Here is a 26,925-nt window from a genome sequence, read left to right as displayed (position 1 = left end):
TGGCCGAGAAATGTAATTTTGATGTTAACTCCCAAACCGCTGCGCAGAAGTCAACCAAACTTCACCCAATAGTGTATTGTATCACAATATAGTAGTTACATTTGGAAATTTGGTTCTAGGACATTTGGTTTGAGCGCAATCCTCAAACTTAGTTAAAAAAAGTCATTTAAGCCTTTTCACAGTGAGATCTACGCGATATGGCCGAGAAATGTAATTTTGATGTTAACTCCCAAACCGCTGCGCAGAAGTCAACCAAACTTCACCCAATAGTGTATTGTATCACAATCTAGTAGTTACATTTGGAAATTTGGTTCTAGGACATTTGGTTTGAGCGCAATCATCAAACTTAATTAAAAAAGTCATTTAAGCCTTTTCACAGTGAGATCTGTGCGATATGGCCGAGAAATGTAATTTTGAGGTTAACTCCCAAACCGCTGCGCAGAAGTCAACCAAACTTCATCCAATAGTGTATTGTATCACAATCTAGTAGTTACATTTGGAAATTTGGTTCTAGGACATTTGGTTTGAGCGCAATCATCAAACTTAGTTAATAAAAGTCATTTAAGCCTTTTCACAGTGAGATCTACGCGATATGGCCGAGAAATGTAATTTTGATGTTAACTCCCAAACCGCTGCGCAGAAGTCAACCAAACTTCACCCAATAGTGTATTGTATCACAATCTAGTAGTTACATTTGGAAATTTGGTTCTTGGACATTTGGTTTGAGCGCAATCATCAAACTTTGTTAAAAAAAGTCATTTAAGCCTTTTCACAGTGAGATCTACGCGATAAGGCCGAGAAATGTAATTTTGATGTCAACTCCCAAACCGCTGCGCAGAAGTCAACCAAACTTCACCCAATAGTGTATTGTATAACAATCTAGTAGTTACATTTGGAAATTTGGTTCTAGGACATTTGGTTTGAGGCGCAATCCTCAAACTTAGTTAAAAGAAAGTCATTTAAGCCTTTTCACAGTGAGATCTACGCGATATGGGCGAGAAATGTAATTTTGATGTTAACTCCCAAACCGCTGCACAGAAGTCAACCAAACTTCACCAAATAGTGTATTGTATCACAATCTAGTAGTTACATTTGGAAATTTGGTTCTAGGACATTTGGTTTGAGCGCAATCCTCAAACTTAGTTAAAAAAAGTCATTTAAGCCTTTCCAAAGTGAGATCTAAGCGATTTGGCCGAGAAATGTAATTTTTATGTTAACTCCCAAATCGCTGCGCAGAAGTCAACCAAACTTCACCCAATAGTGTATTGTATCACAATCTAGTAGTTACATGTGGAAATTTGGTTCTAGGACATTTGATTTGAGCGCAATCCTCAAACTTAGTTAAAAAAAGTCATTTAAGCCTTTCCAAAGTGAGATCTAAGCGATATGGCCGAGATATGTAATTTTGATGTTAACTCCCAAACCGCTAGGCAGAAGTCAACCAAACTTCACCGAATAGTGTATTGTATCACAATCTAGTAGTTACATTTGGAAATTTGGTTCTAGGACATTTGATTTGAGCGCAATCATCAAACTTAGTTAAAAAAAGTCATTTAAGCCTTTTCACAGTGAGATCTACGCGATATGGCCGAGAAATGTAATTTTGATGTTAACTCCCAAACCGCTGCGCAGAAGTCAACCAAACTTCACCCAATAGTGTATTGTATCACAATCTAGTAGTTACATTTGGAAATTTGGTTCTAGGACATTTGGTTTGAGCGCAATCCTCAAACTTAGTTAAAAAAAGTCATTTAAGCCTTTTCACAGTGAGATCTACGCGATATGGCCGAGAAATTTAATTTTGATGTTAACTCCCAAACCGCTGCGCAGAAGTCAACCAAACTTCACCCAATAGTGTATTGTATCACAATCTAGTAGTTACATTTGGAAATTTGGTTCTAGGACATTTGGTTTGAGCGCAATCATCAAACTTAATTAAAAAAGTCATTTAAGCCTTTTCACAGTGAGATCTATGCGATATGGCCGAGAAATGTAATTTTGAGGTTAACTCCCAAACCGCTGCGCAGAAGTCAACCAAACTTCACCCAATAGTGTATTGTATCACAATCTAGTAGTTACATTTGGAAATTAGGTTCTACGACATTTGGTTTGAGCGCAATCATCAAACTTAGTTAAAAAAAGTCATTTAAGCCTTTTCACAGTGAGATCTACGCGATATGGCCGAGAAATGTAATTTTGATGTTAACTCCCAAACCGCTGCGCAGAAGTCAACCAAACTTCACCCAATAGTGTATTGTTTCACAATCTAGTAGTTACATGTGGAAATTTGGTTCTAGCACATTTGATTTGAGCGCAATCCTCAAACTTAGTTAAAAAAAAGTCATTTAAGCCTTTTCTCAGTGAGATCTAGGCGATATGCCCGAGAAATGTAATTTTGATGTTAACTCCCAAACCGCTGCGCAGAAGTCAAACAAACTTCACCCAATAGTGTATTGTATCACAATCTAGTAGTTACATTTGGAAATTTGGTTCTAGGACATTTGGTTTGAGCGCAATCCTCAAACTTAGTTAAAAAAAAAAGTCATTTAAGCCTTTTCACAGTGAGATCTACGCGATATGGCCGAGAAATGTAATTTTGATGTTAACTCCCAAACCGCTGCGCAGAAGTCAACCAAACTTCACCCAATAGTGTATTGTATCACAATCTAGTAGTTACATTTGGAAATTTGGTTCTAGGACATTTGGTTTGAGCGCAATCATCAAACTTAGTTAAAAAAAGTCATTTAAGCCTTTTCACAGTGAGATCTAGGCGGTATGGCCGAGATATGTAATTTTGATGTTAACTCCCAAACCGCTAGGCAGAAGTCAACCAAACTTCACCCAATAGTGTATTGTATCACAATCTAGTAGTTACATTTGGAAATTTGGTTCTAGGACATTTGGTTTGAAGCGCAATCATTAAACATAGTTAAAAAAAAGTCATTTAAGCCTTTTCACACTGAGATCTACGCGATATGGCCGAGAAATGTAATTTTGATGTTAACTCCCAAACCGCTGCGCAGAAGTCAACCAAACTTCACCCAATAGTGTATTGTATCACAATCTAGTAGTTACATGTGGAAATTTGGTTCTAGCACATTTGATTTGAGCGCAATCCTCAAACTTAGTTAAAAAAAAGTCATTTAAGCCTTTTCTCAGTGAGATCTAGGCGATATGCCCGAGAAATGTAATTTTGATGTTAACTCCCAAACCGCTGCGCAGAAGTCAAACAAACTTCACCCAATAGTGTATTGTATCACAATCTAGTAGTTACATTTGGAAATTTGGTTCTAGGACATTTGGTTTGAGCGCAATCCCCAAACTTAGTTAAAAAAAGTCATTTAAGCCTTTTCACAGTGAGATCTACGCGATATGGCCGAGAAATGTAATTTTGATGTTAACTCCCAAACCGCTGCGCAGAAGTCAACCAAACTTCACCCAATAGTGTATTGTATCACAATCTAGTAGTTACATTTGGAAATTTGGTTCTAGGACATTTGGTTTGAGCGCAATCATCAAACTTAATTAAAAAAGTCATTTAAGCCTTTTCACAGTGATATCTGTAAGATATGGCCGAGAAATGTAATTTTGAGGTTAACTCCCAAACAGCTGCGCAGAAGTCAACCAAACTTCACCCAATAGTGTATTGTATCACAATCTAGTAGTTACATTTGGAAATTTGGTTCTAGGACATTTGGTTTGAGCGCAATCCTCAAACTTAGTTTAAAAAAGTCATTTAAGCCTTTTCACAGTGAGATCTACGCGATATGGCCGAGAAATGTAATTTTGATGTTAACTCCCAAACCGCTGCGCAGAAGTCAACCAAACTTCACCCAATAGTGTATTGTATCACAATCTAGTAGTTACATTTGGAAATTTGGTTCTAGGACATTTGGTTTGAGCGCAATCATCAAACTTAGTTAAAAAAAGTCATTTAAGCCTTTTCACAGTGAGATCTACGCGATATGGCCGAGAAATGTAATTTTGATGTCAACTCCCAAACCGCTGCGCAGAAGTCAACCAAACTTCACCCAATAGTGTATTGTATAACAATCTAGTAGTTACATTTGTAAATTTGGTTCTAGGACATTTGGTTTGAGGCGCAATCCTCAAACTTAGTTAAAAGAAAGTCATTTAAGCCTTTTCACAGTGAGATCTACGCGATATGGGCGAGAAATGTAATTTTGATGTTAACTCCCAAACCGCTGCACAGAAGTCAACCAAACTTCACCCAATAGTGTATTGTATCACAATCTAGTAGTTACATTTGGAAATTTGGTTCTAGGACATTTGGTTTGAGCGCAATCCTCAAACTTAGTTAAAAAAAGTCATTTAAGCCTTTCCAAAGTGAGATCTAAGCGATATGGCCGAGAAATGTAATTTTTATGTTAACTCCCAAATCGCTGCGCAGAAGTCAACCAAACTTCACCCAATAGTGTATTGTATCACAATCTAGTAGTTACATGTGGAAATTTGGTTCTAGGACATTTGATTTGAGCGCAATCCTCAAACTTAGTTTAAAAAAAGTCATTTAAGCCTTTTCACAGTGAGATCTAGGCGATATGGCCGAGATATGTAATTTTGATGTTAACTCCCAAACCGCTAGGCAGAAGTCAACCAAACTTCACCGAATAGTGTATTGTATCACAATCTAGTAGTTACATTTGGAAATTTGGTTCTAGGACATTTGGTTTGAACGCAATCCTCAAAGTTAAAAAAAGTCATTTAAGCCTTTTCACAGTGAGATCTACGCGATATGGCCGAGAAATGTAATTTTGATGTAAACTCCCAAACCGCTGGGCAGAAGTCAACCAAACTTCACCCAATAGTGTATTGAATCACAATCTAGTAGTTACATTTGGAAATTTGGTTCTAGGACATTTGGTTTGAGCGCAATCCCCAAACTTAGTTAAAAAAAGTCATTTAAGCCTTTTCACAGTGAGATCTACGCGATATGGCAGAGAAATGTAATTTTGATGTTAACTCCCAAACCGCTGCGCAGAAGTCAACCAAACTTCACCCAATAGTGTATTGTATCACAATCTAGTAGTTACATTTGGAAATTTGGTTCTAGGACATTTGGTTTGAGCGCAATCATCATACTTAATTAAAAAAGTCATTTAAGCCTTTTCACAGTGAGATCTGTAAGATATGGCCGAGAAATGTAATTTTGAGGTTAACTCCCAAACCGCTGCGCAGAAGTCAACCAAACTTCACCCAATAGTGTATTGTATCACAATCTAGTAGTTACATTTGGAAATTTGGTTCTAGGACATTTGGTTTGAGCGCAATCCTCAAACTTAGTTTAAAAAAGTCATTTAAGCCTTTTCACAGTGAGATCTACGCGATATGGCCGAGAAATGTAATTTTGATGTTAACTCCCAAACCGCTGCGCAGAAGTCAACCAAACTTCACCCAATAGTGTATTGTATCACAATCTAGTAGTTACATTTGGAAATTTTGTTCTAGGACATTTGGTTTGAGCGCAATCATCAAACTTAGTTAAAAAAAGTCATTTAAGCCTTTTCACAGTGAGATCTACGCGTTATGGCCGAGAAATGTAATTTTGATGTTAACTCCCAAACCGCTGCGCAGAAGTCAACCAAACCTCACCCAATAGTGTATTGTATCACAATCTAGTAGTTACATTTGGAAATTTGGTTCTAGGACATTTGGTTTGAGCGCAATCATCAAACTTAGTTAAAAAAAGTCATTTAAGCCTTTTCACAGTGAGATCTACGCGATATGGCCGAGAAATGTAATTTTGATGTCAACTCCCAAACCGCTGCGCAGAAGTCAACCAAACTTCACCCAATAGTGTATTGTATCACAATCTAGTAGTTACATTTGGAAATTTGGTTTTAGGACATTTGGTTTGAGGCGCAATCCTCAAACTTAGTTAAAAGAAAGTCATTTAAGCCTTTTCACAGTGAGATCTACGCGATATGGGCGAGAAATGTAATTTTGATGTTAACTCCCAAACCGCTGCACAGAAGTCAACCAAACTTCACCCAATAGTGTATTGTATCACAATCTAGTAGTTACATTTGGAAATTTGGTTCTAGGACATTTGGTTTGAGCGCAATCCTCAAACTTAGTTAAAAAAAGTCATTTAAGCCTTTCCAAAGTGAGATCTAAGCGATATGGCCGAGAAATGTAATTTTGATGTTAACTCCCAAACCGCTGCGCAGAAGTCAACCAAACTTCACCAAATAGTGTATTGTATCACAATCTAGTAGTTACATTTGGAAATTTGGTTCTAGGACATTTGGTTTGAGCGCAATCATCAAACTTAGTTAATAAAAGTCATTTAAGCCTTTTCACAGTGAGATCTACGCGATATGGCCGAGAAATGTAATTTTGATGTTAACTCCCAAACCGCTGCGCAGAAGTCAACCAAACTTCACCCAATAGTGTATTGTATCACAATCTAGTAGTTACATTTGGAAATTTGGTTCTAGGACATTTGGTTTGAGCGCAATCATCAAACTTAGTTAAAAAAAGTCATTTAAGCCTTTTCACAGTGAGATCTACGCGATAAGGCCGAGAAATGTAATTTTAATGTCAACTCCCAAACCGCTGCGCAGAAGTCAACCAAACTTCACCCAATAGTGTATTGTATAACATCTAGTAGTTACATTTGGAAATTTGGTTCTAGGACATTTGGTTTGAGGCGCAATCCTCAAACTTAGTTAAAAGAAAGTCATTTAAGCCTTTTCACAGTGAGATCTACGCGATATGGGCGAGAAATGTAATTTTGATGTTAACTCCCAAACCGCTGCACAGAAGTCAACCAAACTTCACCCAATAGTGTATTGTATCACAATCTAGTAGTTACATTTGGAAATTTGGTTCTAGGACATTTGGTTTGAGCGCAATCCTCAAACTTAGTTAGAAAAAGTCATTTAAGCCTTTCCAAAGTGAGATCTAAGCGATTTGGCCGAGAAATGTAATCTTTATGTTAACTCCCAAATCGCTGCGCAGAAGTCAACCAAACTTCACCCAATAGTGTATTGTATCACAATCTAGTAGTTACATGTGGAAATTTGGTTCTAGGACATTTGGTTTGAGCGCAATCATCAAACTTAGTTAAAAAAAGTCATTTAAGCCTTTTCACAGTGAGATCTACGCGATATGGCCGAGAAATGTAATTTTGATGTTAACTCCCAAACCGCTGCGCAGAAGTCAACCAAACTTCACCCAATAGTGTATTGTATCACAATCTAGTAGTTACATTTGGAAATTTGGTTCTAGGACATTTGGTTTGAACGCAATCCTCAAAGTTAAAAAAAGTCATTTAAGCCTTTTCACAGTGAGATCTACGCGATATGGCCGAGAAATGTAATTTTGATGTTAACTCCCAAACCGCTGCGCAGAAGTCAACCAAACTTCACCCAATAGTGTATTGTATCACAATCTAGTAGTTACATTTGGAAATTTGGTTCTAGGACATTTGGTTTGAGCGCAATCATCAAACTTAGTTTAAAAAAGTCATTTAAGCCTTTTCACAGTGAGATCTACGCGATATGGCCGAGAAATGTAATTTTGATGTTAACTCCCAAACCGCTGCGCAGAAGTCAACCAAACTTCACCCAATAGTGTATTGTATCACAATATAGTAGTTACATTTGGAAATTTGGTTCTAGGACATTTGGTTTGAGCGCAATCCTCAAACTTAGTTAAAAAAAGTCATTTAAGCCTTTTCACAGTGAGATCTACGCGATATGGCCGAGAAATGTAATTTTGATGTTAACTCCCAAACCGCTGCGCAGAAGTCAACCAAACTTCACCCAATAGTGTATTGTATCACAATCTAGTAGTTACATTTGGAAATTTGGTTCTAGGACATTTGGTTTGAGCGCAATCATCAAACTTAATTAAAAAAGTCATTTAAGCCTTTTCACAGTGAGATCTGTGCGATATGGCCGAGAAATGTAATTTTGAGGTGAACTCCCAAACCGCTGCGCAGAAGTCAACCAAACTTCACCCAATAGTGTATTGTATCACAATCTAGTAGTTACATTTGGAAATTTGGTTCTAGGACATTTGGTTTGAGCGCAATCATCAAACTTAGTTAATAAAAGTCATTTAAGCCTTTTCACAGTGAGATCTACGCGATATGGCCGAGAAATGTAATTTTGATGTTAACTCCCAAACCGCTAGGCAGAAGTCAACCAAACTTCACCCAATAGTGTATTGTATCACAATCTAGTAGTTACATTTGGAAATTTGGTTCTTGGACATTTGGTTTGAGCGCAATCATCAAACTTAGTTAAAAAAAGTCATTTAAGCCTTTTCACAGTGAGATCTACGCGATAAGGCCGAGAAATGTAATTTTGATGTCAACTCCCAAACCGCTGCGCAGAAGTCAACCAAACTTCACCCAATAGTGTATTGTATAACAATCTAGTAGTTACATTTGGAAATTTGGTTCTAGGACATTTGGTTTGAGGCGCAATCCTCAAACTTAGTTAAAAGAAAGTCATTTAAGCCTTTTCACAGTAAGATCTACGCGATATGGGCGAGAAATGTAATTTTGATGTTAACTCCCAAACCGCTGCACAGAAGTCAACCAAACTTCACCCAATAGTGTATTGTATCACAATCTAGTAGTTACATTTGGAAATTTGGTTCTAGGACATTTGGTTTGAGCGCAATCCTCAAACTTAGTTAAAAAAAGTCATTTAAGCCTTTCCAAAGTGAGATCTACGCGATATGGCCGAGAAATGTAATTTTGATGTTAACTCCCAAACCGCTGCGCAGAAGTCAACCAAACTTCACCCAATAGTGTATTGTATCACAATCTAGTAGTTACATTTGGAAATTTGGTTCTAGGACATTTGGTTTGAGCGCAATCATCAAACTTAATTAAAAAAAGTCATTTAAGCCTTTTCACAGTGAGATCTACGCGATAAGGCCGAGAAATGTAATTTTGATGTCAACTCCCAAACCGCTGCGCAGAAGTCAACCAAACTTCACCCAATAGTGTATTGTATAACAATCTAGTAGTTACATTTGGAAATTTGGTTCTAGGACATTTGGTTTGAGGCGCAATCCTCAAACTTAGTTAAAAGAAAGTCATTTAAGCCTTTTCACAGTGAGATCTACGCGATATGGGCGAGAAATGTAATTTTGATGTTAACTCCCAAACCGCTGCACAGAAGTCAACCAAACTTCACCCAATAGTGTATTGTATCACAATCTAGTAGTTACATTTGGAAATTTGGTTCTAGGACATTTGGTTTGAGCGCAATCCTCAAACTTAGTTAAAAAAAGTCATTTAAGCCTTTCCAAAGTGAGATCTAAGCGATTTGGCCGAGAAATGTAATTTTTATGTTAACTCCCAAATCGCTGCGCAGACGTCAACCAAACTTCACCCAATAGTGTATTGTATCACAATCTAGTAGTTACATGTGGAAATTTGGTTCTAGGACATTTGGTTTGAGCGCAATCATCAAACTTAGTTAAAAAAAGTCATTTAAGCCTTTTCACAGTGAGATCTACGCGATATGGCCGAGAAATGTAATTTTGATGTTAACTCCCAAACCGATGCGCAGAAGTCAACCAAACTTCACCCAATAGTGTATTGTATCACAATCTAGTAGTTACATTTGGAAATTTGGTTCTAGGACATTTGGTTTGAACGCAATCCTCAAAGTTAAAAAAAGTCATTTAAGCCTTTTCACAGTGAGATCTACGCGATATGGCCGAGAAATGTAATTTTGATGTTAACTCCCAAACCGCTGCGCAGAAGTCAACCAAACTTCACCCAATAGTGTATTGTATCACAATCTAGTAGTTACATTTGGAAATTTGGTTCTAGGACATTTGGTTTGAGCGCAATCATCAAACTTAGTTTAAAAAAGTCATTTAAGCCTTTTCACAGTGAGATCTACGCGATATGGCCGAGAAATGTAATTTTGATGTTAACTCCCAAACCGCTGCGCAGAAGTCAACCAAACTTCACCCAATAGTGTATTGTATCACAATATAGTAGTTACATTTGGAAATTTGGTTCTAGGACATTTGGTTTGAGCGCAATCCTCAAACTTAGTTAAAAAAAGTCATTTAAGCCTTTTCACAGTGAGATCTACGCGATATGGCCGAGAAATGTAATTTTGATGTTAACTCCCAAACCGCTGCGCAGAAGTCAACCAAACTTCACCCAATAGTGTATTGTATCACAATCTAGTAGTTACATTTGGAAATTTGGTTCTAGGACATTTGGTTTGAGCGCAATCATCAAACTTAATTAAAAAAGTCATTTAAGCCTTTTCACAGTGAGATCTGTGCGATATGGCCGAGAAATGTAATTTTGAGGTTAACTCCCAAACCGCTGCGCAGAAGTCAACCAAACTTCATCCAATAGTGTATTGTATCACAATCTAGTAGTTACATTTGGAAATTTGGTTCTAGGACATTTGGTTTGAGCGCAATCATCAAACTTAGTTAATAAAAGTCATTTAAGCCTTTTCACAGTGAGATCTACGCGATATGGCCGAGAAATGTAATTTTGATGTTAACTCCCAAACCGCTGCGCAGAAGTCAACCAAACTTCACCCAATAGTGTATTGTATCACAATCTAGTAGTTACATTTGGAAATTTGGTTCTTGGACATTTGGTTTGAGCGCAATCATCAAACTTTGTTAAAAAAAGTCATTTAAGCCTTTTCACAGTGAGATCTACGCGATAAGGCCGAGAAATGTAATTTTGATGTCAACTCCCAAACCGCTGCGCAGAAGTCAACCAAACTTCACCCAATAGTGTATTGTATAACAATCTAGTAGTTACATTTGGAAATTTGGTTCTAGGACATTTGGTTTGAGGCGCAATCCTCAAACTTAGTTAAAAGAAAGTCATTTAAGCCTTTTCACAGTGAGATCTACGCGATATGGGCGAGAAATGTAATTTTGATGTTAACTCCCAAACCGCTGCACAGAAGTCAACCAAACTTCACCAAATAGTGTATTGTATCACAATCTAGTAGTTACATTTGGAAATTTGGTTCTAGGACATTTGGTTTGAGCGCAATCCTCAAACTTAGTTAAAAAAAGTCATTTAAGCCTTTCCAAAGTGAGATCTAAGCGATATGCCCGAGAAATGTAATTTTTATGTTAACTCCCAAATCGCTGCGCAGACGTCAACCAAACTTCACCCAATAGTGTATTGTATCACAATCTAGTAGTTACATGTGGAAATTTGGTTCTAGGACATTTGGTTTGAGCGCAATCATCAAACTTAGTTAAAAAAAGTCATTTAAGCCTTTTCACAGTGAGATCTACGCGATATGGCCGAGAAATGTAATTTTGATGTTAACTCCCAAACCGATGCGCAGAAGTCAACCAAACTTCACCCAATAGTGTATTGTATCACAATCTAGTAGTTACATTTGGAAATTTGGTTCTAGGACATTTGGTTTGAACGCAATCCTCAAAGTTAAAAAAAGTCATTTAAGCCTTTTCACAGTGAGATCTACGCGATATGGCCGAGAAATGTAATTTTGATGTTAACTCCCAAACCGCTGCGCAGAAGTCAACCAAACTTCACCCAATAGTGTATTGTATCACAATCTAGTAGTTACATTTGGAAATTTGGTTCTAGGACATTTGGTTTGAGCGCAATCATCAAACTTAGTTTAAAAAAGTCATTTAAGCCTTTTCACAGTGAGATCTACGCGATATGGCCGAGAAATGTAATTTTGATGTTAACTCCCAAACCGCTGCGCAGAAGTCAACCAAACTTCACCCAATAGTGTATTGTATCACAATATAGTAGTTACATTTGGAAATTTGGTTCTAGGACATTTGGTTTGAGCGCAATCCTCAAACTTAGTTAAAAAAAGTCATTTAAGCCTTTTCACAGTGAGATCTACGCGATATGGCCGAGAAATGTAATTTTGATGTTAACTCCCAAACCGCTGCGCAGAAGTCAACCAAACTTCACCCAATAGTGTATTGTATCACAATCTAGTAGTTACATTTGGAAATTTGGTTCTAGGACATTTGGTTTGAGCGCAATCATCAAACTTAATTAAAAAAGTCATTTAAGCCTTTTCACAGTGAGATCTGTGCGATATGGCCGAGAAATGTAATTTTGAGGTTAACTCCCAAACCGCTGCGCAGAAGTCAACCAAACTTCATCCAATAGTGTATTGTATCACAATCTAGTAGTTACATTTGGAAATTTGGTTCTAGGACATTTGGTTTGAGCGCAATCATCAAACTTAGTTAATAAAAGTCATTTAAGCCTTTTCACAGTGAGATCTACGCGATATGGCCGAGAAATGTAATTTTGATGTTAACTCCCAAACCGCTGCGCAGAAGTCAACCAAACTTCACCCAATAGTGTATTGTATCACAATCTAGTAGTTACATTTGGAAATTTGGTTCTTGGACATTTGGTTTGAGCGCAATCATCAAACTTTGTTAAAAAAAGTCATTTAAGCCTTTTCACAGTGAGATCTACGCGATAAGGCCGAGAAATGTAATTTTGATGTCAACTCCCAAACCGCTGCGCAGAAGTCAACCAAACTTCACCCAATAGTGTATTGTATAACAATCTAGTAGTTACATTTGGAAATTTGGTTCTAGGACATTTGGTTTGAGGCGCAATCCTCAAACTTAGTTAAAAGAAAGTCATTTAAGCCTTTTCACAGTGAGATCTACGCGATATGGGCGAGAAATGTAATTTTGATGTTAACTCCCAAACCGCTGCACAGAAGTCAACCAAACTTCACCAAATAGTGTATTGTATCACAATCTAGTAGTTACATTTGGAAATTTGGTTCTAGGACATTTGGTTTGAGCGCAATCCTCAAACTTAGTTAAAAAAAGTCATTTAAGCCTTTCCAAAGTGAGATCTAAGCGATTTGGCCGAGAAATGTAATTTTTATGTTAACTCCCAAATCGCTGCGCAGAAGTCAACCAAACTTCACCCAATAGTGTATTGTATCACAATCTAGTAGTTACATGTGGAAATTTGGTTCTAGGACATTTGATTTGAGCGCAATCCTCAAACTTAGTTAAAAAAAGTCATTTAAGCCTTTCCAAAGTGAGATCTAAGCGATATGGCCGAGATATGTAATTTTGATGTTAACTCCCAAACCGCTAGGCAGAAGTCAACCAAACTTCACCGAATAGTGTATTGTATCACAATCTAGTAGTTACATTTGGAAATTTGGTTCTAGGACATTTGATTTGAGCGCAATCATCAAACTTAGTTAAAAAAAGTCATTTAAGCCTTTTCACAGTGAGATCTACGCGATATGGCCGAGAAATGTAATTTTGATGTTAACTCCCAAACCGCTGCGCAGAAGTCAACCAAACTTCACCCAATAGTGTATTGTATCACAATCTAGTAGTTACATTTGGAAATTTGGTTCTAGGACATTTGGTTTGAGCGCAATCCTCAAACTTAGTTAAAAAAAGTCATTTAAGCCTTTTCACAGTGAGATCTACGCGATATGGCCGAGAAATTTAATTTTGATGTTAACTCCCAAACCGCTGCGCAGAAGTCAACCAAACTTCACCCAATAGTGTATTGTATCACAATCTAGTAGTTACATTTGGAAATTTGGTTCTAGGACATTTGGTTTGAGCGCAATCATCAAACTTAATTAAAAAAGTCATTTAAGCCTTTTCACAGTGAGATCTATGCGATATGGCCGAGAAATGTAATTTTGAGGTTAACTCCCAAACCGCTGCGCAGAAGTCAACCAAACTTCACCCAATAGTGTATTGTATCACAATCTAGTAGTTACATTTGGAAATTAGGTTCTACGACATTTGGTTTGAGCGCAATCATCAAACTTAGTTAAAAAAAGTCATTTAAGCCTTTTCACAGTGAGATCTACGCGATATGGCCGAGAAATGTAATTTTGATGTTAACTCCCAAACCGCTGCGCAGAAGTCAACCAAACTTCACCCAATAGTGTATTGTATCACAATCTAGTAGTTACATTTGGAAATTTGGTTCTTGGACATTTGGTTTGAGCGCAATCATCAAACTTTGTTAAAAAAAGTCATTTAAGCCTTTTCACAGTGAGATCTACGCGATAAGGCCGAGAAATGTAATTTTGATGTCAACTCCCAAACCGCTGCGCAGAAGTCAACCAAACTTCACCCAATAGTGTATTGTATAACAATCTAGTAGTTACATTTGGAAATTTGGTTCTAGGACATTTGGTTTGAGGCGCAATCCTCAAACTTAGTTAAAAGAAAGTCATTTAAGCCTTTTCACAGTGAGATCTACGCGATATGGGCGAGAAATGTAATTTTGATGTTAACTCCCAAACCGCTGCACAGAAGTCAACCAAACTTCACCAAATAGTGTATTGTATCACAATCTAGTAGTTACATTTGGAAATTTGGTTCTAGGACATTTGGTTTGAGCGCAATCCTCAAACTTAGTTAAAAAAAGTCATTTAAGCCTTTCCAAAGTGAGATCTAAGCGATTTGGCCGAGAAATGTAATTTTTATGTTAACTCCCAAATCGCTGCGCAGAAGTCAACCAAACTTCACCCAATAGTGTATTGTATCACAATCTAGTAGTTACATGTGGAAATTTGGTTCTAGGACATTTGATTTGAGCGCAATCCTCAAACTTAGTTAAAAAAAGTCATTTAAGCCTTTCCAAAGTGAGATCTAAGCGATATGGCCGAGATATGTAATTTTGATGTTAACTCCCAAACCGCTAGGCAGAAGTCAACCAAACTTCACCGAATAGTGTATTGTATCACAATCTAGTAGTTACATTTGGAAATTTGGTTCTAGGACATTTGATTTGAGCGCAATCATCAAACTTAGTTAAAAAAAGTCATTTAAGCCTTTTCACAGTGAGATCTACGCGATATGGCCGAGAAATGTAATTTTGATGTTAACTCCCAAACCGCTGCGCAGAAGTCAACCAAACTTCACCCAATAGTGTATTGTATCACAATCTAGTAGTTACATTTGGAAATTTGGTTCTAGGACATTTGGTTTGAGCGCAATCCTCAAACTTAGTTAAAAAAAGTCATTTAAGCCTTTTCACAGTGAGATCTACGCGATATGGCCGAGAAATTTAATTTTGATGTTAACTCCCAAACCGCTGCGCAGAAGTCAACCAAACTTCACCCAATAGTGTATTGTATCACAATCTAGTAGTTACATTTGGAAATTTGGTTCTAGGACATTTGGTTTGAGCGCAATCATCAAACTTAATTAAAAAAGTCATTTAAGCCTTTTCACAGTGAGATCTATGCGATATGGCCGAGAAATGTAATTTTGAGGTTAACTCCCAAACCGCTGCGCAGAAGTCAACCAAACTTCACCCAATAGTGTATTGTATCACAATCTAGTAGTTACATTTGGAAATTAGGTTCTACGACATTTGGTTTGAGCGCAATCATCAAACTTAGTTAAAAAAAGTCATTTAAGCCTTTTCACAGTGAGATCTACGCGATATGGCCGAGAAATGTAATTTTGATGTTAACTCCCAAACCGCTGCGCAGAAGTCAACCAAACTTCACCCAATAGTGTATTGTTTCACAATCTAGTAGTTACATGTGGAAATTTGGTTCTAGCACATTTGATTTGAGCGCAATCCTCAAACTTAGTTAAAAAAAAGTCATTTAAGCCTTTTCTCAGTGAGATCTAGGCGATATGCCCGAGAAATGTAATTTTGATGTTAACTCCCAAACCGCTGCGCAGAAGTCAAACAAACTTCACCCAATAGTGTATTGTATCACAATCTAGTAGTTACATTTGGAAATTTGGTTCTAGGACATTTGGTTTGAGCGCAATCCTCAAACTTAGTTAAAAAAAAAAGTCATTTAAGCCTTTTCACAGTGAGATCTACGCGATATGGCCGAGAAATGTAATTTTGATGTTAACTCCAAAACCGCTGCGCAGAAGTCAACCAAACTTCACCCAATAGTGTATTGTATCACAATCTAGTAGTTACATTTGGAAATTTGGTTCTAGGACATTTGGTTTGAGCGCAATCATCAAACTTAGTTAAAAAAAGTCATTTAAGCCTTTTCACAGTGAGATCTAGGCGGTATGGCCGAGATATGTAATTTTGATGTTAACTCCCAAACCGCTAGGCAGAAGTCAACCAAACTTCACCCAATAGTGTATTGTATCACAATCTAGTAGTTACATTTGGAAATTTGGTTCTAGGACATTTGGTTTGAAGCGCAATCATTAAACATAGTTAAAAAAAAGTCATTTAAGCCTTTTCACACTGAGATCTACGCGATATGGCCGAGAAATGTAATTTTGATGTTAACTCCCAAACCGCTGCGCAGAAGTCAACCAAACTTCACCCAATAGTGTATTGTATCACAATCTAGTAGTTACATGTGGAAATTTGGTTCTAGCACATTTGATTTGAGCGCAATCCTCAAACTTAGTTAAAAAAAAGTCATTTAAGCCTTTTCTCAGTGAGATCTAGGCGATATGCCCGAGAAATGTAATTTTGATGTTAACTCCCAAACCGCTGCGCAGAAGTCAAACAAACTTCACCCAATAGTGTATTGTATCACAATCTAGTAGTTACATTTGGAAATTTGGTTCTAGGACATTTGGTTTGAGCGCAATCCTCAAACTTAGTTAAAAAAAAAAGTCATTTAAGCCTTTTCACAGTGAGATCTACGCGATATGGCCGAGAAATGTAATTTTCATGTTAACTCCCAAACCGCTGCGCAGAAGTCAACCAAACTTCACCCAATAATGTATTGTATCACATTCTAGTAGTTACATTTGAAAATTTGGTTCTAGGACATTTGGTTTGAGCGCAATCATCAAACTTAGTTAAAAAAAGTCATTTAAGCCTTTTCACAGTGAGATCTACGCGATATGGCCGACAAATGTAATTTTGATGTTAACTCCCAAACCGCTGCGCAGAAGTCAACCAAACTTCACCCAATAGTGTATTGTATCACAATCTAGTAGTTACATTTGGACATTTGGTTCTAGGACATTTGGTTTGAGCGCCATCATCAAACTTAGTTAAAAAAAGTCATTTAAGCCTTTTCACAGTGAGATCTACGCGATATGGCCGACAAATGTAATTTTGATGTTAACTCCCAAACCGCTGCGCAGAAGTCAACCAAACTTCATCCAATAGTGTATTGTATCACAATCTAGTAGTTACATTTGGAAATTTGGTTCTAGGACATTTGTTTTGAGCGCAATCCTCAAACTTAGTTTAAAAAAGTCATTTAAGCCTTTTCACAGTGAGATCTAGGCGATATGCCCTAGAAATGTAATTTTGATGTTAACTCCCAAACCGCTAGGCAGAAGTCAACCAAACTTCACCCAATAGTGTATTGTATCACAATCTAGTAGTTACATTTGGAAATTTGGTTCTAGGACATTTGGTTTGAGCGCAATCATCAAACTTAGTTAAAAAAAGTCATTTAAGCCTTTTCACAGTGAGATCTACGCGATAAGGCCGAGAAATGTAATTTTGATGTCAACTCCCAAACCGCTGCGCAGAAGTCAACCAAACTTCACCCAATAGTGTATTGTATAACAATCTACTAGTTACATTTGGAAATTTGGTTCTAGGACATTTGGTTTGAGGCGCAATCCTCAAACTTAGTTAAAAGAAAGTCATTTAAGCCTTTTCACAGTGAGATCTACGCGATATGGGCGAGAAATGTAATTTTGATGTTAACTCCCAAACCGCTGCACAGAAGTCAACCAAACTTCACCCAATAGTGTATTGTATCACAATCTAGTAGTTACATTTGGAAATTTGGTTCTAGGACATTTGGTTTGAGCGCAATCCTCAAACTTAGTTAAAAAAAGTCATTTAAGCCTTTCCAAAGTGAGATCTAAGCGATTTGGACGAGAAATGTAATTTTGATGTTAACTCCCAAACCGCTGCGCAGAAGTCAACCAAACTTCACCCAATAGTGTATTGTATCACAATCTAGTAGTTACATTTAGAAATTTGTTTGTAGGACATTTGATTTGAGCGCAATCCTCAAACTTAGTTAAAAAAAGTCATTTCAGCCTTTTCTCAGTGAGATCTAGGCGATATGCCCGAGAAATGTAATTTTGATGTTAACTCCCAAACCGCTAGGCAGAAGTCAACCAAACTTCACCCAATAGTGTATTGTATCACAATCTAGTAGTTACATTTGGAAATTTGGTTCTAGGACATTTGATTTGAGCGCAATCATCAAACTTAGTTAAAAAAAGTCATTTAAGCCTTTTCACAGTGAGATCTACGCGATATGGCCGAGAAATGTAATTTTGATGTTAACTCCCAAACCGCTGCGCAGAAGTCAACCAAACTTCACCCAATAGTGTATTGTATCACAATCTAGTAGTTACATTTGGAAATTTGGTTCTAGGACATTTGGTTTGAGCGCAATCCTCAAACTTAGTTAAAAAAAGTCATTTAAGCCTTTTCACAGTGAGATCTACGCGATATGGCCGAGAAATTTAATTTTGATGTTAACTCCCAAACCGCTGCGCAGAAGTCAACCAAACTTCACCCAATAGTGTATTGTATCACAATCTAGTAGTTACATTTGGAAATTTGGTTCTAGGACATTTGGTTTGAGCGCAATCATCAAACTTAATTAAAAAAGTCATTTAAGCCTTTTCACAGTGAGATCTATGCGATATGGCCGAGAAATGTAATTTTGAGGTTAACTCCCAAACCGCTGCGCAGAAGTCAACCAAACTTCACCCAATAGTGTATTGTATCACAATCTAGTAGTTACATTTGGAAATTAGGTTCTACGACATTTGGTTTGAGCGCAATCATCAAACTTAGTTAAAAAAAGTCATTTAAGCCTTTTCACAGTGAGATCTACGCGATATGGCCGAGAAATGTAATTTTGATGTTAACTCCCAAACCGCTGCGCAGAAGTCAACCAAACTTCACCCAATAGTGTATTGTATCACAATCTAGTAGTTACATTTGGAAATTTGGTTCTTGGACATTTGGTTTGAGCGCAATCATCAAACTTTGTTAAAAAAAGTCATTTAAGCCTTTTCACAGTGAGATCTACGCGATAAGGCCGAGAAATGTAATTTTGATGTCAACTCCCAAACCGCTGCGCAGAAGTCAACCAAACTTCACCCAATAGTGTATTGTATAACAATCTAGTAGTTACATTTGGAAATTTGGTTCTAGGACATTTGGTTTGAGGCGCAATCCTCAAACTTAGTTAAAAGAAAGTCATTTAAGCCTTTTCACAGTGAGATCTACGCGATATGGGCGAGAAATGTAATTTTGATGTTAACTCCCAAACCGCTGCACAGAAGTCAACCAAACTTCACCAAATAGTGTATTGTATCACAATCTAGTAGTTACATTTGGAAATTTGGTTCTAGGACATTTGGTTTGAGCGCAATCCTCAAACTTAGTTAAAAAAAGTCATTTAAGCCTTTCCAAAGTGAGATCTAAGCGATTTGGCCGAGAAATGTAATTTTTATGTTAACTCCCAAATCGCTGCGCAGAAGTCAACCAAACTTCACCCAATAGTGTATTGTATCACAATCTAGTAGTTACATGTGGAAATTTGGTTCTAGGACATTTGATTTGAGCGCAATCCTCAAACTTAGTTAAAAAAAGTCATTTAAGCCTTTCCAAAGTGAGATCTAAGCGATATGGCCGAGATATGTAATTTTGATGTTAACTCCCAAACCGCTAGGCAGAAGTCAACCAAACTTCACCGAATAGTGTATTGTATCACAATCTAGTAGTTACATTTGGAAATTTGGTTCTAGGACATTTGATTTGAGCGCAATCATCAAACTTAGTTAAAAAAAGTCATTTAAGCCTTTTCACAGTGAGATCTACGCGATATGGCCGAGAAATGTAATTTTGATGTTAACTCCCAAACCGCTGCGCAGAAGTCAACCAAACTTCACCCAATAGTGTATTGTATCACAATCTAGTAGTTACATTTGGAAATTTGGTTCTAGGACATTTGGTTTGAGCGCAATCCTCAAACTTAGTTAAAAAAAGTCATTTAAGCCTTTTCACAGTGAGATCTACGCGATATGGCCGAGAAATTTAATTTTGATGTTAACTCCCAAACCGCTGCGCAGAAGTCAACCAAACTTCACCCAATAGTGTATTGTATCACAATCTAGTAGTTACATTTGGAAATTTGGTTCTAGGACATTTGGTTTGAGCGCAATCATCAAACTTAATTAAAAAAGTCATTTAAGCCTTTTCACAGTGAGATCTATGCGATATGGCCGAGAAATGTAATTTTGAGGTTAACTCCCAAACCGCTGCGCAGAAGTCAACCAAACTTCACCCAATAGTGTATTGTATCACAATCTAGTAGTTACATTTGGAAATTAGGTTCTACGACATTTGGTTTGAGCGCAATCATCAAACTTAGTTAAAAAAAGTCATTTAAGCCTTTTCACAGTGAGATCTACGCGATATGGCCGAGAAATGTAATTTTGATGTTAACTCCCAAACCGCTGCGCAGAAGTCAACCAAACTTCACCCAATAGTGTATTGTTTCACAATCTAGTAGTTACATGTGGAAATTTGGTTCTAGCACATTTGATTTGAGCGCAATCCTCAAACTTAGTTAAAAAAAAGTCATTTAAGCCTTTTCTCAGTGAGATCTAGGCGATATGCCCGAGAAATGTAATTTTGATGTTAACTCCCAAACCGCTGCGCAGAAGTCAAACAAACTTCACCCAATAGTGTATTGTATCACAATCTAGTAGTTACATTTGGAAATTTGGTTCTAGGACATTTGGTTTGAGCGCAATCCTCAAACTTAGTTAAAAAAAAAAGTCATTTAAGCCTTTTCACAGTGAGATCTACGCGATATGGCCGAGAAATGTAATTTTGATGTTAACTCCAAAACCGCTGCGCAGAAGTCAACCAAACTTCACCCAATAGTGTATTGTATCACAATCTAGTAGTTACATTTGGAAATTTGGTTCTAGGACATTTGGTTTGAGCGCAATCATCAAACTTAGTTAAAAAAAGTCATTTAAGCCTTTTCACAGTGAGATCTAGGCGGTATGGCCGAGATATGTAATTTTGATGTTAACTCCCAAACCGCTAGGCAGAAGTCAACCAAACTTCACCCAATAGTGTATTGTATCACAATCTAGTAGTTACATTTGGAAATTTGGTTCTAGGACATTTGGTTTGAAGCGCAATCATTAAACATAGTTAAAAAAAAGTCATTTAAGCCTTTTCACACTGAGATCTACGCGATATGGCCGAGAAATGTAATTTTGATGTTAACTCCCAAACCGCTGCGCAGAAGTCAACCAAACTTCACCCAATAGTGTATTGTATCACAATCTAGTAGTTACATGTGGAAATTTGGTTCTAGCACATTTGATTTGAGCGCAATCCTCAAACTTAGTTAAAAAAAAGTCATTTAAGCCTTTTCTCAGTGAGATCTAGGCGATATGCCCGAGAAATGTAATTTTGATGTTAACTCCCAAACCGCTGCGCAGAAGTCAAACAAACTTCACCCAATAGTGTATTGTATCACAATCTAGTAGTTACATTTGGAAATTTGGTTCTAGGACATTTGGTTTGAGCGCAATCCTCAAACTTAGTTAAAAAAAAAAGTCATTTAAGCCTTTTCACAGTGAGATCTACGCGATATGGCCGAGAAATGTAATTTTCATGTTAACTCCCAAACCGCTGCGCAGAAGTCAACCAAACTTCACCCAATAATGTATTGTATCACATTCTAGTAGTTACATTTGAAAATTTGGTTCTAGGACATTTGGTTTGAGCGCAATCATCAAACTTAGTTAAAAAAAGTCATTTAAGCCTTTTCACAGTGAGATCTACGCGATATGGCCGACAAATGTAATTTTGATGTTAACTCCCAAACCGCTGCGCAGAAGTCAACCAAACTTCACCCAATAGTGTATTGTATCACAATCTAGTAGTTACATTTGGACATTTGGTTCTAGGACATTTGGTTTGAGCGCCATCATCAAACTTAGTTAAAAAAAGTCATTTAAGCCTTTTCACAGTGAGATCTACGCGATATGGCCGACAAATGTAATTTTGATGTTAACTCCCAAACCGCTGCGCAGAAGTCAACCAAACTTCATCCAATAGTGTATTGTATCACAATCTAGTAGTTACATTTGGAAATTTGGTTCTAGGACATTTGTTTTGAGCGCAATCCTCAAACTTAGTTTAAAAAAGTCATTTAAGCCTTTTCACAGTGAGATCTAGGCGATATGCCCTAGAAATGTAATTTTGATGTTAACTCCCAAACCGCTAGGCAGAAGTCAACCAAACTTCACCCAATAGTGTATTGTATCACAATCTAGTAGTTACATTTGGAAATTTGGTTCTAGGACATTTGGTTTGAGCGCAATCATCAAACTTAGTTAAAAAAAGTCATTTAAGCCTTTTCACAGTGAGATCTACGCGATAAGGCCGAGAAATGTAATTTTGATGTCAACTCCCAAACCGCTGCGCAGAAGTCAACCAAACTTCACCCAATAGTGTATTGTATAACAATCTACTAGTTACATTTGGAAATTTGGTTCTAGGACATTTGGTTTGAGGCGCAATCCTCAAACTTAGTTAAAAGAAAGTCATTTAAGCCTTTTCACAGTGAGATCTACGCGATATGGGCGAGAAATGTAATTTTGATGTTAACTCCCAAACCGCTGCACAGAAGTCAACCAAACTTCACCCAATAGTGTATTGTATCACAATCTAGTAGTTACATTTGGAAATTTGGTTCTAGGACATTTGGTTTGAGCGCAATCCTCAAACTTAGTTAAAAAAAGTCATTTAAGCCTTTCCAAAGTGAGATCTAAGCGATTTGGACGAGAAATGTAATTTTGATGTTAACTCCCAAACCGCTGCGCAGAAGTCAACCAAACTTCACCCAATAGTGTATTGTATCACAATCTAGTAGTTACATTTAGAAATTTGTTTGTAGGACATTTGATTTGAGCGCAATCCTCAAACTTAGTTAAAAAAAGTCATTTCAGCCTTTTCTCAGTGAGATCTAGGCGATATGCCCGAGAAATGTAATTTTGATGTTAACTCCCAAACCGCTAGGCAGAAGTCAACCAAACTTCACCCAATAGTGTATTGTATCACAATCTAGTAGTTACATTTGGAAATTTAGTTCTAGGACATTTGGTTTGAGCGCAATCATCAAACTTAGTTAAAAAAAAGTCATTTAAGCCTTTTCACAGTGAGATCTACGCGATATGGCCGAGAAATGTAATTTTGATGTTAACTCCCAAACCGCTGCGCAGAAGTCAACCAAACTTCACCCAATAGTGTATTGTATCACAATCTAGTAGTTACATTTGGATTTTTGGTTCTAGGACATTTGGTTTGAGCGCAATCATCAAACTTAGTTAAAAAAAGTCATTTAAGCCTTTTCACAGTGAGATCTACGCGATATGGCCGACAAATGTAATTTTGATGTTAACTCCCAAACCGCTGCGCAGAAGTCAACCAAACTTCACCCAATAGTGTATTGTATCAAAATCTAGTAGTTACATTTGGACATTTGGTTCTAGGACATTTGGTTTGAGCGCAATCATCAAACTTAGTTAAAAAAAGTCATTTAAGCCTTTTCACAGTGAGATCTACGCGATATGGCCGACAAATGTAATTTTGATGTTAACTCCCAAACCGCTGCGCAGAAGTCAACCAAACTTCACCCAATAGTGTATTGTATCACAATCTAGTAGTTACATTTGGAAATTTGGTTCTAGGACATTTGGTTTGAAGCGCAATCATCAAACTTAGTTAAAAAAAAGTCATTTAAGCCTTTTCACACTGAGATCTACGCGATATGGCCGAGAAATGTAATTTTGATGTTAACTCCCAAACCGCTGCGCAGAAGTCAACCAAACTTCACCCAATAGTGTATTGTATCACAATCTAGTAGTTACATGTGGAAATTTGGTTCTAGCACATTTGATTTGAGCGCAATCCTCAAACTTAATTAAAAAAAGTCATTTAAGCCTTTTCTCAGTGAGATCTAGGCGATATGCCCGAGAAATGTAATTTTGATGTTAACTCCCAAACCGCTGCGCAGAAGTCAAACAAACTTCACCCAATAGTGTATTGTATCACAATCTAGTAGTTACATTTGGAAATTTGGTTCTAGGACATTTGGTTTGAGCGCAATCCTCAAACTTAGTTAAAAAAAAAAGTCATTTAAGCCTTTTCACAGTGAGATCTACGCGATATGGCCGAGAAATGTAATTTTGATGTTAACTCCCAAACCGCTGCGCAGAAGTCAACCAAACTTCACCCAATAATGTATTGTATCACATTCTAGTAGTTACATTTGAAAATTTGGTTCTAGGACATTTGGTTTGAGCGCAATCATCAAACTTAGTTAAAAAAAGTCATTTAAGCCTTTTCACAGTGAGATCTACGCGATATGGCCGACAAATGTAATTTTGATGTTAACTCCCAAACCGCTAGGCAGAAGTCAACCAAACTTCACCCAATAGTGTATTGTATCACAATCTAGTAGTTACATTTGGAAATTTGGTTCTAGGACATTTGGTTTGAAGCGCAATCATCAAACTTAGTTAAAAAAAAGTCATTTAAGCCTTTTCACACTGAGATCTACGCGATATGGCCGAGAAATGTAATTTTGATGTTAACTCCCAAACCGCTGCGCAGAAGTCAACCAAACTTCACACAATACACTGTATTGTATCACAATCTAGTAGTTACATTTGGAAATTTGGTTCTAGGACATTTGGTTTGAGCGCAATCCTCAAACTTAGTTAAAAAAAGTCATTTAAGCCTTTCCAAAGTGAGATCTAAGCGATTTGGCCGAGAAATGTAATTTTTATGTTAACTCCCAAATCGCTGCGCAGAAGTCAACCAAACTTCACCCAATAGTGTATTGTATCACAATCTAGTAGTTACATGTGGAAATTTGGTTCTAGGACATTTGATTTGAGCGCAATCCTCAAACTTAGTTAAAAAAAGTCATTTAAGCCTTTTCACAGTGAGATCTAGGCGATATGGCCGAGATATATAATTTTGATGTTAACTCCCAAACCGCTAGGCAGAAGTCAACCAAACTTTATCCAATAGTGTATTGTATCACAATCTAGTAGTTACATTTGGACATTTGGTTCTAGGTCATTTGGTTTGAGCGCAATCATCAAACTTAGTTAAAAAAAGTCATTTAAGCCTTTTCACAGTGAGATCTACGCGATATGGCCGACAAATGTAATTTTGATGTTAACTCCCAAACCGCTGCGCAGAAGTCAACCAAACTTCACCCAATAGTGTATTGTATCACAATCTAGTAGTTACATGTGGAAATTTGGTTCTAGGACATTTGATTTGAGCGCAATCCTCAAACTTAGTTAAAAAAAGTCATTTAAGCCTTTTCACAGTGAGATCTAGGCGATATGGCCGAGATATATAATTTTGATGTTAACTCCCAAACCGCTAGGCAGAAGTCAACCAAACTTCACCCAATAGTGTATTGTATCACAATCTAGTAGTTACATTTGGAAATTTGGTTCTAGGACATTTGGTTTGAGCGCAATCATCAAACTTAGTTAAAAAAAGTCATTTAAGCCTTTTCACAGTGAGATCTACGCGATATGGCCGAGAAATGTAATTTTGATGTTAACTCCCAAACCGCTGCGCAGAAGTCAACCAAACTTCACCCAATAGTGTATTGTATCACAATCTAGTAGTTACATTTGGAAATTTGGTTCTAGGACATTTGGTTTGAGCGCCATCATCAAACTTAGTTAAAAAAAAGTCATTTAAGCCTTTTCACAGTGAGATCTACGCGATATGGCCGAGAAATGTAATTTTGATGTTAACTCCCAAACCGCTGCGCAGAAGTCAACCAAACTTCACCCAATAGTGTATTGTATCACAATCTAGTAGTTACATGTGGAAATTTGGTTCTAGCTCAATTGATTTGAGCGCAATCCTCAAACTTAGTTAAAAAAAAGTCATTTAAGCCTTTTCTCAGTGAGATCTAGGCGATATGCCCGAGAAATGTAATTTTGATGTTAACTCCCAAACCGCTGCGCAGAAGTCAAACAAACTTCACCCAATAGTGTATTGTATCACAATCTAGTAGTTACATTTGGAAATTTGGTTCTAGGACATTTGGTTTGAGCGCAATCCTCAAACTTAGTTAAAAAAAAAAGTCATTTAAGCCTTTTCACAGTGAGATCTACGCGATATGGCCGAGAAATGTAATTTTGATGTTAACTCCCAAACCGCTGCGCAGAAGTCAACCAAACTTCACCCAATAATGTATTGTATCACATTCTAGTAGTTACATTTGAAAATTTGGTTCTAGGACATTTTGTTTGAGCGCAATCATCAAACTTAGTTAAAAAAAAGTCATTTAAGCCTTTTCACAGTGAGATCTACGCGATATGGCCGACAAATGTAATTTTGATGTTAACTCCCAAACCGCTAGGCAGAAGTCAACCAAACTTCACCCAATAGTGTATTGTATCACAATCTAGTAGTTACATTTGGAAATTTGGTTCTAGGACATTTGGTTTGAAGCGCAATCATCAAACTTAGTTAAAAAAAAGTCATTTAAGCCTTTTCACACTGAGATCTACGCGATATGGCCGAGAAATGTAATTTTGATGTTAACTGCCAAACCGCTGCGCAGAAGTCAACCAAACTTCACCCAATAGTGTATTGTATCACAATCTAGTAGTTACATGTGGAAATTTGGTTCTAGCACATTTGATTTGAGCGCAATCCTCAAACTTAGTTAAAAAAAAGTCATTTAAGCCTTTTCTCAGTGAGATCTAGGCGATATGCCCGAGAAATGTAATTTTGATGTTAACTCCCAAACCGCTGCGCAGAAGTCAAACAAACTTCACCCAATAGTGTATTGTATCACAATCTAGTAGTTACATTTGGAAATTTGGTTCTAGGACATTTGGTTTGAGCGCAATCCTCAAACTTAG

The sequence above is a fragment of the Corythoichthys intestinalis genome, chromosome 6, assembly GCF_030265065.1.
Source record: "Corythoichthys intestinalis isolate RoL2023-P3 chromosome 6, ASM3026506v1, whole genome shotgun sequence".
Taxonomy (NCBI): Eukaryota; Metazoa; Chordata; class Actinopteri; order Syngnathiformes; family Syngnathidae; genus Corythoichthys; species Corythoichthys intestinalis.
Note: the sequence above shows the minus strand (reverse complement) of the source record.